Here is an 18890-nt window from a genome sequence, read left to right as displayed (position 1 = left end):
TGTTAATCACCATACAGTACATCCCCAGATTCCGATGTAAAGTTTGATGCTTCATTAGTTGCGTATAACACCCAGTGCACCATGCAATACGTGCCCTCCTTACTACCCATCACCAGTCTATCCCATTCCCCCACCCCCTCCCCTCTGAAGTCTTCAGTTTGTTTCTCATAGTCCATAGTCTCTCATGTTTCATTCCCCCTTCTGATTACCCCCCTTTTCTTTATCCCTTTCTTCCCCTACCGATCATCCTAGTTCTTATGTTCCATAGATGAGAGAAATCATATGATAATTGTCTTTCTCTGCTTGACTTATTTCACTTAGCATTATCTCCTCCAGTGCCGTCCATGTTGCAGCAAATGTTGAGAATTCGTTCTTTCTGATAGCTGAGTAATATTCCATTGTATATATGGACCACAGCTTCTTAATCCAGTCATCTGTTGAAGGGCATCTCGGCTCCTTCCATGATTTGGCTATTGTGGACAATGCAGCTATGAACATTGGGGTACATATGGCCCTTCTCTTCACTACATCTGCATTGTTGGGGTAAACACCCAGTAGTGCAATGGCTGGATCATAGGGTAGTTCAATTTTTAACTTTTGAAGGGACCTCCACACTGTTTTCCAGAGTGGCTGTACCAACTTGCATTCCCACCAACAATGTAGGAGGGATCCCCTTTCTCCACATCCTCTCCAACAATTGTTGTTTCTTGCCTTGTCTATCTTTGCCATTCTAACTGGCGTAAGGTGGTATCTCAGTGTGGTTTTGATTTGAATTTCCCTGATGGCTAATGATTTTGAACATTTTTTCATGTGTCTGTTAGCCATTTGTATGTCTTCATTGGAAAAGTGTCTGTTCATATCTTCTGCCCATTTTATGATTTGTTTATTTGTTTCTCGTGTATTGAGTTTGAGAAGTTCTTTGTAGATCTTGGATACCAGTCCTTTATCTGTGGTGTCCTTTGCAAATATATTCTCCCATTCCGTGGGCTGTCTCTTAGTTTTTTTGACTGTTTCCTTGGCTGTGCAGAAGCTCTTTATCCTGATAAAGTCCCATAAGTTCATTTTATCTTTTATTTCTCTTGCCTTTGGAGATGTGTCGTGAAAAAGGTTGCTCTGGCCGATGTCATAGAAGTTGTTGCCTATGTTCTCCTCTAGAATTTTGATGGATTCCTGTCTCACATTGAGGTCTTTCATCCATTTGGAGTTTATTTTTGTGTATGGTGTGAGAGAGTGGTCAAGTTTCATTCTTTTGCATGTAGCTGTCCAATTTTCCCAGCACCATTTATTGAAGAGACTGTCTTTTTTCCACCGGATGTTTTTTCCTGCTTTATCAAAGATTAGTTGCCCAAAGAGCCGAGGGTCCATTTCTGGGTTCTCTATTCTGTTCCATTGGTCGATGTGTCTGTTTTTGTGCCAGTACCATGCTGTCTTTGTGATCACAGCTTTGTAGTACAGCTCGAAATCCGGCATTGTGATGCCCCCAGCTTTGTTTTTCCTTTTCAACAGTTCCTTGGAGATTCGGGGCCTTTTCTGGTTCCATACAAATTTAAGGACTATTTGTTCCAGTTCTTTGAAAAATGTCCTCGGTATTTTGATCGGGATAGCATTGAAAGTGTAGATTGCTCTGGGTAGTATGGACATTTTAACTATGTTAATTCTTCCAATCCATGAGCATGGAATATTTTTCCATCTTTTTATGTCTTCCTCAATATCTTTCAAAAGTGATCTATAGTTTCTAGCATATAGGTCCTTTACGTCTCTGGTTAAGTTAATTCCAAGGTAACGCATGGTTTTTGGTGTTATTGTAAATGGGATGGATTCCCTAATTTCTCTTTCTTCAGTCTCGTTATTCGTGTATAGAAATGCAACTGATTTCTGGGCATTGATTTTGTATCCTGCCACCTTACTGAATTGTTCTATAACTTCTAATAGTTTGGGAGTGGATTCCTTTGGGTTTTCCATATAGAGTATCATGTCATCTGCAAAGAGAGACAGTTTGACTTCTTCTTTGCCGATTTGGATACCTTTGATCCCTTTTTGTCTTCTGATTGCTGTTGCAAGGACTTCTAGTACTATGTTGAATAATAGTGGCGAGAGTGGGCATCCTTGTCGTGTTCCTGATCTTAAGGGAAAGGCTTCCAGCTTTTCCCCATTGAGAATAATGCTTGCAGTAGGCTTTTCATAGATGGCTTTTATGAGATTGAGAAATGTACCCTCTATTCCTACACTCTGAAGGGTTTTAATCAGGAAAGGATGTTGTCTCTTGTCAAATGCTTTTTCTGCATCTATTGAGAGAATCATATGATTTTTGGCTTTTTTCTTGCTGATAAAATCTTTGACACTGATTGATTTGCGAATGTTGAACCACCCTTGCATCCCAGAGATGAATCCCACTTGGTCATGATGGGTAATCCTTTTAATGTACTGTTGGATTCTATTAGCCAGGATCTTGTTGAGGATTTTGGCGTCCATATTCATTAGGGAAATCGGTCTGTAATTCTCTTTTTGAGGGGATCTTTGCCTGGTTTGGGGATCAAGGTAATATTGGCCTCACAGAATGAGTTTGGTAGCTTTCCTTCTGTTTCTATTTTTTGAAATAGCTTTAGGAGAATAGGTATTATTTCTTCTTTGAATGTTTGGTAGAATTCTCCAGGAAAACCGTCTGGGCCTGGAGTTTTGTTATTTGGAAGGTTGTTTATCACTGTTTCAATCTCTTCATAATTAATTGGCCTGTTTAAAAAATCAATTGCTTCCTGTTTCAGTCTTGGTAGTTTATAGGTTTCCAGGAAGGCCTCCATCTCTTCCAGATTGCTTAATTTATTGGCATACAGCTGTTGATAAAAGTTTCTAATAATCCTTCCAATTTCATTGGTGTTGGTTGTGACCTCTCCTTTTTCATTCATAATCTTATTAATTTAGGTCCTTTCTCTATTCTTTTGGATAAGTCTTGCTGGCAGTTTGTCAATTTTTTTGATTCTCTCAACCAGCTTCTAGTTCTGTTGATCTGCTCTACTGTGCTGCTGGTTTCTAATTCATTGATCTCTGCTCTGATCTTGGTCAACTGCTTCCTCGTGCGTGGATTAGGCCTGTTCCTCTGTTGCTGTTTCAGCTTCTTGAGGTGAGAATATAAAAACTGCATTTTAGATTTTTCTATTCTTTTGAGTGAGGCTTGGATGGCTATGTATTTCCCCCTTAGGACTGCCTTTGCAGTATCCCATAGGTTTGGACCATTGTGTTTTCATTCTCGTTGGTCTCCATAAATTGTTTAAATTGATTTTTGATTTCCTGGTTTATCGAGTCATTCCTGAACAGGAACATAGAAAGGTTTTTAATGACTCATATTCTGGACATGGATATGGATGGTTTTAATTCACTGTTGCCCTCAAGTCTATAGGATTCTATGTCCTGTGACTAAACAATCCTGGATTATGACAATGCCTACTATTATTTTTTATTTTCTTTTCTCTCACTTTTAAATTAATTGTTATGTCTCTTGACAACTGCATTCCTCTGCCAGCTTCCATCAGTATTTGTAATTTTTTTTTGGGAAAGGAAATAAGATGAGCAGGTGTAAAAGGACTGCATTTAAGTGAACCCAATAGACTCTAAATAACAGGCCAACTTTCAGTTATGGTGAGCTGCAGTGCAGGGCCTGGGGCACTTTCTGTGCTTCTTTGTAGAATTAGCATTTTGTTTTGGTGTGCCTGTTTGCTCTCTGGATTAAGTGTCTGTGACTGCAGTGATTTAAAAAGTGACTTCCTAAAAATTACAGAATTTGTAATTCTCATTTTACAGAATTTAGAAAATGCAGAAAGGTATAAAGAGACAATTAAAAAAATAGCAATTTCACAGTTAGGAATAACTGCTATAAACATTTACATCTATTTCTCCCTTTTTTATTTGCGTATGTATTTCCTATATTTATTTTATGCATTCTTACAAACTTGGTTTATATTGCTTTTAGAGTTTTGTGTTGCACATTTTCATTTTCACAGTGTTAATAAGTATCTCCTATGTCATCACATTTTCTTCAAAATCCACACTCATTCATTGTATGAATGTACAGTATTTATCTATTCCTATGTTATTGGAAGTGTTTGATACTTTACAAAACACTATGATGAGAAACTTTGTAAATAAATATTTGTTGATATCCCTAATCATTGTAGGCTAAATTCTCAGAAATGAAAATGTGAATGTGATGAGTATTTTAATAGTTAATTTGTACACATCCTTCATGATTTCTGTACACAGATTCTGTGAAGCACAATTGCTGTTCAAAGCATATGCAAGTTTTGTTTTATGTGCATGTGTTTGTAAAGTGACAGTAGGTCTTTCTGTCTTTTTCTTCTGATTGTAAAAGAAAAAAGGGGTTAATTGTAAAAAGTCTTCAGACACAGAAAAGCATAAAGAAGAAAGTGAAAGTTACCTGTCTTTTGATAATTCCTATTGACATTTAGATTCTATGCCTACATTCACAAATGTGCACACAAATGGGAGAAGACATGCACACCTGCACCCAGTTACAAAAAATGGTATTCATGCTCTATAAACTGTTCTATGCTGATATTTCAAGGGCATTTCTATTAAAGCAAGGCACACTTAGTGAAATGTGCACGAAACATAAGTGTACAGATGGGTGAATGTTCACAAATAAACACCTAGATTAAGAAATAGAAAGACTGTAGAACACTTCATGAGGTTGCATGTTGCCCTTATCCAGGTGCTGTACTAACTCTGGATCATTCTAATTTTAGCATGTGTGCTGCTGAAGGGAAAACTTGTAGTGTACCAAGGATATCGTTCCTGTTAACAAAGAAACTATATTTCATTGAATGTAGGATATTGATTGTTAGTGTCTTATTTTATGTACTGCTGAGAAAGAAAGAAAAAAAAATCTGCCAATTAAACTATGGGACAATGCCTCATTGATAGTCCTGTGTCATAACCAGGTCCTTTTTTTTTTTTTTTTTTTTTAAATTCAGGTGTAGAGGCACCTGGGTGGCTCAGTCGGTTAGGGTCTGCCTTCAGCTCCAGTCGTGATCCCAGGATCCTGGGATAGAGCCCCATGTCAGGCTCTCTGCTCAGTGGGGAGCCTGCGTCTCCCTTTGCCTTTGCCCCTCTTCCCCACCCAGTGGTGTTCTTGCTCGCTCTGCTCTCTCTCTCAAATAAATAAAAAAAAATCTTTATAAACATGTGGTATAATTGACATACAACATATTAGTTTCAGATGCACAGTATAATGAGTTGATATTTGTATATATTGTGAGATGATCACCATGATAAGTTTGGTTAACAGTCATCAGCATGCATAGTTACACATGTTTTTTCTTGTGATGAGAACTTTGAAGATCTAATCTTAGTAACTTTCAAATACATAATACAGCATTATTAGCTGTAGTCACCATGCTGTACATTATATCCCAGGAATTACTTATTCTATAACTTTTGACCCTGTTCACCCGTTTGCCTACTCCCCACACCCCACCACTGGCAGCCACCTATCCTTTCACTGTATCCATGAATTTGGTTTTTTAGTTTTTTTAAATTCCACATATAAATGAGGTCACTATGGTATTTGTCTTTCTCTGTCTGACAGAACCAGCGTCTTGATGCTTTAAAATTTCCTTCATCTGTTCTGAGTTTTTTTTTTTATAATAATTATTTATTATGTTATGTTAGTCACCATACAGTACATCCCTAGTTTTTGATGTAATGTTCCATGATTCATTACTTGCGTATAACACCCAGTGCACCTCTACCCTTCAGCTGCATTGCGTGGTGTGTGAAGGCAATCTTTTTGTATTTTCTTATCTTCACCCACTTCTGAGTATTTTTTTTCTTGGGTCCCATTAAGCATTTGGTTGTGTCTTCTCCAGAAAAAATATGAAATTCATTCTTCCAATGAAGATTATTTGCTTCAGTAATATTAAATTTATTCCTAGCTTTTATGTTTCCTTATCTTTCTGTATACATTATGTATAGAGAAGTTATGGTGAAATCTTTTGCAAGATAGTTTAGATAGCAATTAAACTCAGTGGATCTACTATCAATAAAGAGCATAACTCAATTTGAAATGATAGCTATCTGGAAACTTTGCTAGAGTTTGTGCATATCTAAGCAGTTAGGAGGACAGCAGGACCTATGTGAAAAATGTAGGTGTTTGAGTCAATAAAATATAGTATATGTGCACCATCTTTTTTTTTTTGAGAGAGAGAGAGAGCACAAGTGGTGGTGGGGGAGGGGCAGAAGAAGAGGGAGAGAAGCTTGACATGGGGCTTGATCTAGGATCCTGAGATCATGACCTGAGCTGAAACCACGTTGAACAGTTAAGTGACTGAGCCACCCAGACACCCCTTTTTAAAAAAGATTTTTTTATTTATTTTAGAGTGCATAAGCGTGAGTGGGAGGAGGGGCAGAAGGAGAGGGAGAGAGAGAATCCTCAAGCACAGCAGACTCCCCGCTGAGTGAGGAACCCGCTGAGTGAGGAACCCAATGCTCTCAGGACCCTGAGATCATGACCTGAGCCAAAATCACGAGTTGGCTACTTAACTGACTGAGCCACTAAGGGGCCCCTCCTTTTATTTTTTAATTTTTTAATTTTTGTAATAATTGAGCTATTAAGGCTTCTGCCTGATATGTTCGGGCAGTATAAACAATCTATATACAATTCTTATGTATAAGAATCTGTATGCATAAGAATGTATATATAACTCCTATGCAAGTATTAACAATCTAAAAAAAGAATGGCTGCAATCCTTTTCTAAAAAATTGCCCAGTCACGTCAGTGAAATTCTAAAATTCCACTAATCCATGACTTAATATCATACTTGTAACATTCTAAAAAAAGTCCCATCTTTAGCAGTGTATTAGCAAAACCATAGGATAAACTGGACTGCTGCTACTAGAAATGTCACCGATGGCGCTCAAGTCTAACTGAGAGGGCCAAAGTCAGGGAGCAGGTGCCTTGAAAAAACTGTTCTACCAAAGAACATGGGGATAAAAGATTAGCAATTTGAGATGTTTGAGACATGCTACATGAATGATTATGAGTGTGCATTGCATTTAATTATGCTTTGTATTATCGGCTATAACCCGCCCCACCGCCAGCCTGTGGAATGGTAAATCGGTGCACGAGATGTCAAAGACTTCTTTCCTCCAATATTCTTGTAATTCCTGGTTGTGCAGAAACACTAAACAACAAGGCCTAATTTCACCTTTGAAGAAAAACCATTTACACTTACCTAAATATGTAAAAAAAACAAACCCTCTTAATAATTATTTCCAGAGCTTCTAAAAATCTTGCCTTTACCAGACAGTTGAACAATATGAGAAGGGTGGGGCTTACGGAGAAGACTCGGGATAAGATATTCATCACCAGACTCGGCTTCTTTTGCTCCTGCTTCATCAGAGCTGGGTGCTCCTGTTGTTCTGTTTTCTGCAGATCAGTCTATAGTGTTTTTGAGACCCGCTTCAGCGTCTTCTTTTGCCCTCTTTTCTCCTTTGTTTGTTTTCTGAAGATTGAGTGTTCCCTGTTGCCTTTCGTGAGGGCGGCTGGTTTCAACTTTTGCAGAAACAGGTTCGGTGGACCATTTTACTGGTAGCTTGGGGTTCCTTTACTGCTTTGGGGCTGATGCCCTTACTCATGTGCGTGTTGGTAGTGTTTGTGGGGAGGGGGGGTGCCTGGCCGCTGCTGCTCCTGCTGGTAAATTCCTGGAGCCTGGAGCATCATTTTTCACGGCTGTCCAATAGTCCAGCCTGCGATGCTTTATTGTAGTGGGCTGGGGCAGATGATGGACATTCAAGTTATTTCTAAATTTTCACTTTTCCTAAAGGTCAAGACAATCATTCTTCTGCTCAGATAATTAGACCCTTTGTGTAACTATTTCCATGGAATAAATTACCGAAAGAAAGACTATTAAGTCAAATGTTATGCACATTTTATGGATTTTATGTTTACTGCCAAAGCACTTTTTTAAGTTACACAGGTTTATACCCACTGATGCTGTATGAGAATGTGCAATTCCTGAATCCTTAAGAATACTTAAAAAAATCTTTGCCTGGTGATAAAGGATAATTATCTTATTTTAAGAATGCTTGCATTCTTTGGTTGCTACTGATATGGAGAGTACTTCATATTTTTATTGGCCATTTGTGACCTGTTCGTGTTCTTCACTTGTTTTTTCTATTTCTAGTTACTTAAAATTTTATTAATTAAAAATACCTCTTCTAAATATGTCAACTTTTTCTGTTTTATATGTTGTAAATTTATTTGAGCTTGTCATCTGCCTTTTTCTTTTCTTACTTTTTCATAGCTTTTTTTTTTTCCTGTGCAGAAATTCTAAATTTTTATGTGTGCAGTCCATTGAGAGCATTTCTAGATGGCTTTTAGATCTTATTCTATGGCCTTCTTCACTACAAGATAATGCACATCTGTTATTATTCTATTTATTTTTATTGCTTAAAATAAAAAAAACCCAATTGAGAATTTGATTGGAATTTCATTACTCCTGCTCGTGCTCTCTCTCTCACTCGCTCTTTCTAAAATAAATAAATCTTAAAAAACAATAAAACAGAAAACATTCTTCTCAGAGTGTGGTCCTCAGCTACCAGCATCTGCCTTAACTAAGGCATCAGGACTTCTGGGGTGATGCCTGTCAAGGACAGAAGGTGTGACAGGCAGGAACTGAGACTGAGTCTAGGGGATGGAGAAGGTGTTTCTTCTTCTGAAGCCCCCTCTCAGGGGCTATGCCCTGGCCAGGTGGCATGCCTGGTGCAGGAAGCCAGAACCCTCAGAGCTTTTTACCACGTCCATACGGAGGAGGTATAAAATTTGAATACCACCTCTAGGGGATTTACAGACTGATAAAGGAGCTGGACCAATATCAACTCAAAATCATATATGCAAATGGCCAAAAGAGTGTGACCAGATCAACACAGAGGAGGAAATTGGCTAGGATCATTAGATGCTAATTTGGTGATAATTGTCATCTTTACAATATAGAAGCTTATAATCTGGCCCACGTTATATCCCTCCACTTGTAGCTTTCAGGTACCTCAGTAAAGGTTTCCAGTTCTTTTTATATAAATCCTGCACATTTTCTGTTCATTTGACTTCAGGTTATTTTGTCTTAGTTGCTATGTGAAAGGACAATTTTTCCTTAATATTTTCTAACAAATTAATGCTGATATGTGGAAAGAATTGATGTTTGTGTATGTAAATGAGTGAAGACTGTTTTAGCAACTCTGCTGCTGCTGTTAACTTTTGTTTATATGTAGGGTTTGGTTTCGCTGCAAAAAGACTCTTAAGGTTGAAGGTAAAAATGGTCATGTGGCTGGTTTTGGGGTCTCATGAAAATAAAAAGAAGCTTTTCTGAGTATAATAAAAAATAAAATGAGGGAGAGAAAGGTTGCGTGGACAGAAAAGAAGAGAGAGAGTAGGTGAGGGACAAAAGGACAGTTTGAGGACATGGGCTCTTGAGAGCACAGCTTTTTGACTCCATAGACCCCACGTCATGGGCCTGGGTTCAGCTGGAAGAAGCCAGAATTGGGCCTCTTAATTCTGGGGCCAAGAGCTGGGGTCCTGGTTGCCCAAAGGAGTTGCCTGTTGGAAATAACATGCGCTATGTGATATCAGCTCTTTAATTTTGCAACATAAGTAGCAAATTCTATTTTTTAAATTAATAAAATGTGTTTTTAAGAGCAGTTTTAAGTTCATAGCCAAATCAAATGAAAAGTACAGAGATTTCCCATATACCCCAGTCCCCACACATGTAAAACTTCCTGTACTATCAGTATCTTAGCAAATTCTAGTTTTTCAGTAATATTTTTGGTGTGAGAGGTTATTTGTTGAGAGAGAGGATTTGAAGCAGGGCTAAATTTCGTATCAAGCTCGGTATAAAGCAAAACCATAATCTACAAGTGGGCACAACTGGATATCAAAGTTTTATTTATAATGGTGTTAGATTATATATGCATTTGAAGTACATGAATTCAAATGTGTGCTCTGTCAGAAAAAAAAATAGAGGAAGAAAGAGAGAAAAGAGATAGTGATATAAATGTTAGACAATTCCATTCCCTCTTCCATCCAATAATGTCTGAGAGTGAGCCCAAGAAAGGGGAGGTAACCCTAACATAACATAATAAAAAAATTATTATTTAAAAAAAAAAGAAAAAAAAGAAAGGGGAGGAGAATTGACTGTTTCTTTTAATGATGTGGCCATTTTTCATGATGCCTGTGTCAATTGTTAACATTTTTTGGGGCGCCTGGGTGGCACAGCGGTTAAGCGTCTGCCTTTGGCTCAGGGCGTGATCCTGGCGTTCTGGGATCGAGCCCCACATGAGGCTTCTCCGATATGAGCCTGCTTCTTCCTCTCCCACTCCCCTTGCTTGTGTTCCCTCTCTCACTGGCTGTCTCTATCTCTGTCAAATAAATAAATAAAATCTTAAAAAAAAATAGTTAACATTTTTCATACAGCATGGATCATTAATGCCAGTCTTCTACTTAATCTGTTGGTTCACTAAAAACATTATGCCAATACTGTAGGACAAATTGTCTTTGCAGGACACACTACCAAGTGATATGTTTATCTGTCTCCATTATGGTGAAATTTTTCAATGGTAAGTTTTACAATCCAAGATTTTTAGTCATGTGTTTTCTAGGTGAAAAAGCACTTGGAAATCATATGTCATCTCTGAATAATAAGTTTTCTCCTTTTTAATTTTTATCTCCTTTCTAATATTTATACCTCACTTTCTCTTAATACATAGACTAGAAATTTTAGTGTGAATAATGGATGTGAAAGCAAGCATTCTATCTTTGTTCCTAATGTAATGTGGATATTTTCCATCATGTTAAAAATCTCTTTATCTAGTATTGATTCATAAGTTTTTTTAAAAAGAGAAAGAGATTCTGAATATTATCAAATCTTTTAAAATACTGACTGAGATGATCATATACTTTCATTTTTTATATTATGATTCATTTTATAAATTATATGAATTTTTCATAATATTTAGTCATGCATGCATTCCTGGAGTAAAGTCAACTTGGTACATTATTATTAGGCGCTTTTACATTTGAATTGCTTATATTTTACTTATGATTTTCACACCCGTATTCATAAGTGAGATTGGTCTGTGTTTCTTTCCTATCCTTGTCAGATGTTTTGAATTATTAACTGATTGGTTTTTTTATCTCATCTTTTCTATCTTGTTTCGAGTCTGTGATTTTGACATCTAAAAAGTTCGTTTTTATTTCTATTCTATTCTATTTTCTATGTATTTAAAGCATACTTTTCATAAGTTGAACATAAACACGTTCTATAATTCAGCAATTCTCCTGTTATGTAAAACTCTATTTCAGTGCTAAACCTATTGTAATCCAGGTTTTTATAGTTCTAAAATAATGTCCATGTGTATTAGGAGACATACAAGAACATTTATGGTAACATTTATAATAACAAATATTAGGAAACCACTGAAGCATTATTTGTAACATTTATAATAACAAATATTAGGAAACCACTGAAGCATTATTTGTAGCAAAATAAATAGATTGTATATAAAATATTACACATCATCATGAATTACTCTTCAAAGCAAAATTGTGTAAAGAACACATAAAGAAGAATGTATAAAGTATGACTCAATTTTTACAAAACCTCAAAACAGGCAAAACTAAACACCATGTTATTTGTGGATATATTCATATATGTCTGTATAAAGAAATTACAAAGAAAATGGTAGGAATGCTTAACACAAAATTTCAGGTGGTAGAGACAACGGTGGGGACCGTGATCTGGGAAAAGCAGTCTGGAGGGTCTTCGAAGCTACCAGTAACTTCTCTTTCATAAGCTGGGTTATGGATAAAGGGTGCTTATTTTATCGTTACTGATTTTGAACTGTCCATTTACATCATACATACTTTTTTGAATATCTCACTGTATTAGTTTCCTAGGGCTGCTATGACAAACTGGCACAAAGTAGGTGCCTTAAGACAGCAGAAATTAACTCTCATGCTTCTGGCAGCTAAATCGCAGTGTGGTCAGGGCCGCACTCCTCCTGAAGGCTCGAGGAGAGAATCCTAGGAGAATGGTATAGGGCTGCAGGTTTCTGTAATAACTTTCCTGCTTATTTGAGTGTTTCTCATTCTTTTAAAAAAATAAACATAGTGGCTTTTCCTCAGTAGCCTGAATGTACCGTTTCCTTTGTCTCTGGGCCTCCCTTGTTTCCTCGGCTCTCTGTTGCTCTTTTCCGCTCACTTGACATTGGAGCAGTGGAGGGCTAGTCCGGCCTGGCTCACCTGGCTCACCTGGCTCTGGGTATGTGTTGGCCTTGATCCCCCAGCTGCGCACGGTGCTGCCAGTGTCCTCCTCTCAGATCTCAGGGGAGAAGGATGAGTACCTGCGCATTGCACTTGGTTCACTGTTTGATGGGAGCCCCAGGAATCTTCTCTCCTGCAGAGGACGTTGAGTAACTGGATACATTGTGTTTCTTGGCCACTTGAAACAATCTGTCATTCTGCCTGCATCAGAAACAATAAATAAAAAATTTCAGTCTTGGCAAGAATCCTCTCCAAGGGCCATTCCTGACTCTGTCCCTCCCTCCTCCGAATCTCACACTTGAGAAGCAAGCATTCACCGCCGTGTCTACTTCAGCTCCTAGCCAGGTGATTATGATCTCAGAACTGTGCGCGAGGGAATGGTCAGTGCAGCTGGGGAGGGGATGCCAGGGTCCAGGATAGAATTAGATGGCTTGGTGTTTCTGCTTTTTGGCTATTCAGTAAAAAATATTAAAAGAAAAGTCATGTAAGTATTTGTCTTGATCATATGAAATTTTCTTGGCCTTAGTTTTCAGAAGGTTTTCTGGATAAAGCTGGATTCTAAAATGGTTGAAAGTATGTTTTCTATATTTCTGAGGATGTAAAAGTGTCCTTTTGCATCTATTTTATGTCATTGTTTGTATATATTCAAACAGACACATTACTTTTTTTAAGCTATTGGATTTTAAAAATTTAAAGTCTATGTTGTCTTCATTTTTATTGCTGTATATTATTCCATTATATGAGTGTATGACAGTTTATCAAATCCACTGGTAATTTTTTTATTGTGGTAAAATATAAATAACATAAAATTTATCATTTTAATCATTTTTCAGTGTGCCTTTCAGTGGCATTAAGTATATTTACATTGTTGTGCAGCCATCACCACCATCCATCTCCAGAAATTTTTTGCCATCCCAAACTCAAATCTGTAGACATGAGACAAAAATTCTTCATTTCCCCTTTCCCCAGTCCCTTGAAGCCATCATTCTACTTTCCACCTCTAAGAGTCTGACTGCACTAGGTTTCTCATATAAGTGGGATCATATCATAATGATCCTTTTGCATCTGGCTTATTTCACTCAGTGTAATTTATTTATTTATTTTTGTATGTTACTTGTTCTTAAGAGTTTCTTGCCTTTATTTCAGCAAAATCATTCATTCTAATTTTTTTTAAGGTTTTACTTATTTGTCAGAAAGAGAGAGAAAATGAGTGCATAAGCAAGGGGAGCAGCAGGCAGAGGGAGAAGCAGGCTCCCTGCTGAGCAGGGAGCCCGATGCAGGACTCGATCCCAGGGCACCAAGGATCATGACCTGAGCCTGAGCCAAAGGCAGACACTTAACCGACTGAACCACCCAGGTGTCCCATGTTCAATCTATTTTTTAAAGTTAAGATTTTTATGTAAGTTGTGTTTTATAGAAAACAGTGTTGAAGTGGCAAACTTTCTCCCATCATCACTTAGTGTAATTAATGTCTTCGAGGTTCATCATCTGTATTGGGGCATGAGTCAGATTTTCTTTTCTTTTTAAAGCTAAATAATATTCCATCGTGTGGAGTATTTTTGTTTTTCCATTCATTTTGTTTTCTCCATGTTTACCCATTTATTTGTGGAGGGGCACTTGGGTCGCTTCAACCGTTTACCTGTTGTGAATAATACTGGTGGGAACATGGGTGTTAGCTATCCATTCAGATCTCTGCTTTCTGCTCTTCTGAGTACACACCCAGAAGTAGAGTTACTGGACCGTATGATTAATTTTTTGAGAAATCACCATAACATTTCCAGTGGGTGTATCATTTACATTTCTACTCCTCCATTCCACTCTTGCTGGACATCTGGGTTGTTTAACGTTTTGGCTGTTATGAATAATACCCAAACCGTTCTCGTATATGTCTGTTGGTCCACTTATGGCCACATTTCCATTGAGTATATTTCAGCAATGGAATTGCTGGGCAGTGAGTATGCAGATGTTCACCTCTAACAGAGAATGCCAGAGTCCTGCAAAGTTCCCGTGCCAAGTGACGCTACTGCCAACTCTGTGACAGACCAGATGTCCCCATTCTTGCCAACTTGGGTTGTCAGTTAGAACGTTAGCCATTCTGATGAGTACTTAGTATCTCATTGTGACCAATGATGTTAAATATTTTTCATATGCTTATATATCATTTGGATTGCCTCTTTTATGGAGTATCTGGTTTAAGTCTTTTGCCTTTTTTTTTTTTTAATGGACTGGCTTTCTGTTTCTTGTTGATTTGAAAAAATTAAAAAAAATATGTTCTGGGGGCACCTGGGTGGCTCAGTTGGTTAAGCATCTGACTCTTGATGTCAGCTCAGGTCTTGATCTCAGGGTCACCAGTTCAAACCCTGCATGTGCTCCATGCTGGGCATGGAGCCTACTTAGAATATATATATATATATTTTCTAGTTATAAGTTCTTTTGTTGAATATATGCCTTGCGAATATCTTTTCTCACTGTGTGGCATGCCTTTTCACTTATGTCCTATAAGTTTAAAAAAAAAACCACACTTATTCCTATATATTATATTGTTTTGATCACAATCTTGATTTTTTCACATATATTTATAATTGGTTATTGTTAATTGGGATAAAAAATGTTAATTTTATGTATTTATTTTGTATTTAGCCCCATTACCAAATTGATTGTCTTCTATTAAATCTTAAGTTTTCTAGGAATCCAATAATGTCATCAATAAGGAGAGATACTTCTTTTTTTTCTTTTTAAAATTATTGTTATTATTATTTTTTAGATTTTATTTACTTATTTTTGTGTGAGAGAGAGAGAGGGAGTGAGGCAGCAAGCATGAGCGGGGAGGAGGGGCAGAGGGAGAAGCTAGACTCCCTGCTGAGCAGGGAACCCCATGTAGGACTCGATCCCAGAACCCTAGGATCATGACCTGAGCTGAGGGCAGATGCTTGACAGACTGAGTCACCCAGGCGTCCCAGGATATTTCTTTTGCATATTCTTTTTGTCTTAGTGCATTAGCTAAAACTTTCTAAACATCATTGAAAATTAGTGGTCATAGTAGACATTTCTATCTTGGTCCTGATTTTAATGGAAATGTCTTTAGTAATTCTTTGTTTTGTATACTATTTGTCATGGTCTTTTCCATGTTTAGATTATGTCCACCCATTTTACCTTACATGTAGTTATAGCCCCAGAATGATGCAGAAAGTATTGCAGTTTGGAGAAGGGTTAAGTATTGAACTTGAACCAAATATTTGATGCCTGTAATTCCACTAAAAAAAACTTCCTTTCAGACTGTGATTACCAGTTGTTTTTGTTCAGACTTTATTCACATTTCAGTCTCTTTTTCTCACATGTGTTTGCAAAATAATATTTACCTTTTTATGTGTGATACAATCTGATGTTTTCTAATCTATTTTTAAAAATATTTTATTTACTTGCAAGAGAGAGTGAGAGAGAGCGAGCATGAATGGGGGAGGGTCAAAGGGAGAAGGAGACATAGGCTCCACTGCTGAGCAGGGAGCCTGACTTGGGACTCGATCCCAGGACCCTGGGATCATGACCCAAGTTGAAGGCAGAAGCCCAATCGACTGAGCCACCCAGGCGCCCCTTCTAATCTATTTTTCATTGAAAATCTCTTGGTTAAGACATAGTTAATCAATTTGGTAGTCCATTAATTGTTGCAAACTATAGTTGGCAACATTACTTCTTAAGTTAAGAGGTGTCTCTTTTCTAGCCCCTGGACTGAGAAAAGGTCCTACAGGTAGTAATTCAGTGAAACACAGGGAATAATAAAGGACACATCTGTTAGTATTTCAAGATACTACCCTGCTGCACCATTTAAAAATCAGGAAAGTTAAGAAGTTTTTGAAAATGAGTTCTGTGAAATTATTAGGCTTAATCACACTTGATAGCTGGGTTCATTAAGAGAGTTGAGACATTTTTACTGAACTGATGACAGTTTATTTGCAAACCATGATTTTTCATATTACAATGTAAAAAATGTTTACTGATTAAGCAAGAAAAAATAGTAAATAATATAAAGAGGGAAATAATATAACATGGTAAATAATAGCTGTATTAGTCAATTATTAATATGATTAATACTGCATAACAAACAACTCCAGAATCTCAATGACATACAACAACAAACATTAATTTTGTCACCCACAGACCTGTAGGTTGGTTGGAATGGTGAGGGAAATAATATAACATGGTAAATAATAGCTGTATTAGTCAATTATTAATATGATTAATACTGCATAACAAACAACTCCAGAATCTCAATGACATACAACAACAAACATTAATTTTGTCACCCACAGACCTGTAGGTTGGTTGGAATGGTGAGGGAAATAATATAACATGGTAAATAATAGCTGTATTAGTCAATTATTAATATGATTAATACTGCATAACAAACAACTCCAGAATCTCAATGACATACAACAACAAACATTAATTTTGTCACCCACAGACCTGTAGGTTGGTTGGAATGGTGAGGGAAATAATATAACATGGTAAATAATAGCTGTATTAGTCAATTATTAATATGATTAATACTGCATAACAAACAACTCCAGAATCTCAATGACATACAACAACAAACATTAATTTTGTCACCCACAGACCTGTAGGTTGGTTGGAATGGTGAGGGAAATAATATAACATGGTAAATAATAGCTGTATTAGTCAATTATTAATATGATTAATACTGCATAACAAACAACTCCAGAATCTCAATGACATACAACAACAAACATTAATTTTGTCACCCACAGACCTGTACGTTGGTTGGAATGGTTGTGCTTTGGGCTAAGAGTTGGGTTCAAGTTCAAGTTCAACTCTGGTCCATGTGGTCTGCATCACAGATAGCAACTGCAAAGGGCCATTTTTCCCCGTGGAAGATGGCAGAGTGCGAGAGGGGAAAACAAACTTGTGAGTGGTCATTAAAGGCCCTTGCTCTGAAATGCCACACTGTCATTTCTGTTGATACTCTATTGGCCAAAACTAGTCACTTGGCTGAGCACTACACCAATGGGATGGGGAGGTGAATGGTGGAGGATGTTGGCAAGGATCAGGGAGGAAGAAAAAATTCTGAGCCAATCACACACCCTAATACAATAGGCAGTAGTTGCAGAACCTTGTCTGTGTTTTATTCTCTTATTTCTGTGCTCATTATATTCACGGCTCAAAATAAAATAAATTGTCCCTTTCTTTCGTTTTGAGAAAATTCAATTCCTTGATAAAAATAATTGCTTTTAAAGAAAAGAGTTACATTTGTATTGTATAAGCAATTGTTTTCCAGTGTGTTTGGTTGAAAATTTTACAAAAAGAAGCTTTAAATATTTATGCAAAGTACCTAGGGAAATGTGTCCTTTGAGTAATTTTGTATATTGTATTTTTGTGGCCTCAGCACATGCTGCATTTCTTGTAGTCAATATCCAATCATGATGAAATCAGAAAAATTTAGACATGGCGCATCCATTTGTTGTCTACAATAGACTCGTTTTGAACCTAAAGATACATCCAGACTGAAAGTGAAGGGATGGAAAACCATCTTTCATGCCAATGGACCTCAAAAGAAAGCTGGGGTAGCAATTCTCATGTCAGACAGATTGGATTTTAAACTAAAGACTATAGTTAGAGACACAGAAGGGCACTATATTATTCTTAAAGGATGTATCCAACAAGTGGATATGACAATTATAAATTTGTATGCCCCCAACAGGGGAGCAGCAAGATACACAAGCCAACTCTTAACCAGAATAAAGAGACATGTAGATAAAAATACGTTAATAGTAGGGGACCTCAACACTCCACTATCAGAAATAGGCGGAGCACCTAAGCAGAAAATCGGCAAAAAAACAAGAGCTTTGAATGCCATACTCGACAAGTTGGACCTCATAGATATATATAGAACACTACACCCCAGAACCAAAGAATACTCATTCTATTCTAATGCCCATGGAACATTCTCAAGAATAGACCATGTTCTGGGTCACAAAACAGGTCTCAACCGATACCAAAAGACTGAAATTATTTCCTGCATATTCTCAGACCACAACGCTTTGAAATTGGAGCTCAACCACAAGGAAAAATTTGGAAGAAACTCAAACACTTGGAGACTAAGAACCATCCTGCTCAAGAATGATTTGATAAACCAGAAAATCAAAAATCAATTTAAACAATTTATGGAGACCAACGAGAATGAAAACACAACGGTCCAAAACCTATGGGATACTGCAAAGGCAGTCCTAAGGGGGAAATACATAGCCATCCAAGCCTCACTCAAAAGAATAGAAAAATCTAAAATGCAGTTTCTATATTCTCACCTCAAGAAACTGGAACAGCAACAGAGGGACAGGCCTAACCCACTGANCAGGCCTAATCCATGCACGAGAAAGCAGTTGATCAAGATTAGAGCAGAGATCAATTAATTAGAAACCGGCAGCACAGTAGAGCAGATCAACAGAACTAGAAGCTGGTTCTTTGAAAGAATAAATAAAATTGACAAGCCACTGGCAAGACTTATCCAAAAGAATAGAGAAAGGACCCAAATTAATAAAATTATGAATGAAAA

The sequence above is a fragment of the Ailuropoda melanoleuca genome, chromosome 17 (assembly GCF_002007445.2).
Source record: "Ailuropoda melanoleuca isolate Jingjing chromosome 17, ASM200744v2, whole genome shotgun sequence".
NCBI lineage: Eukaryota > Metazoa > Chordata > Mammalia > Carnivora > Ursidae > Ailuropoda > Ailuropoda melanoleuca.
Note: the sequence above shows the minus strand (reverse complement) of the source record.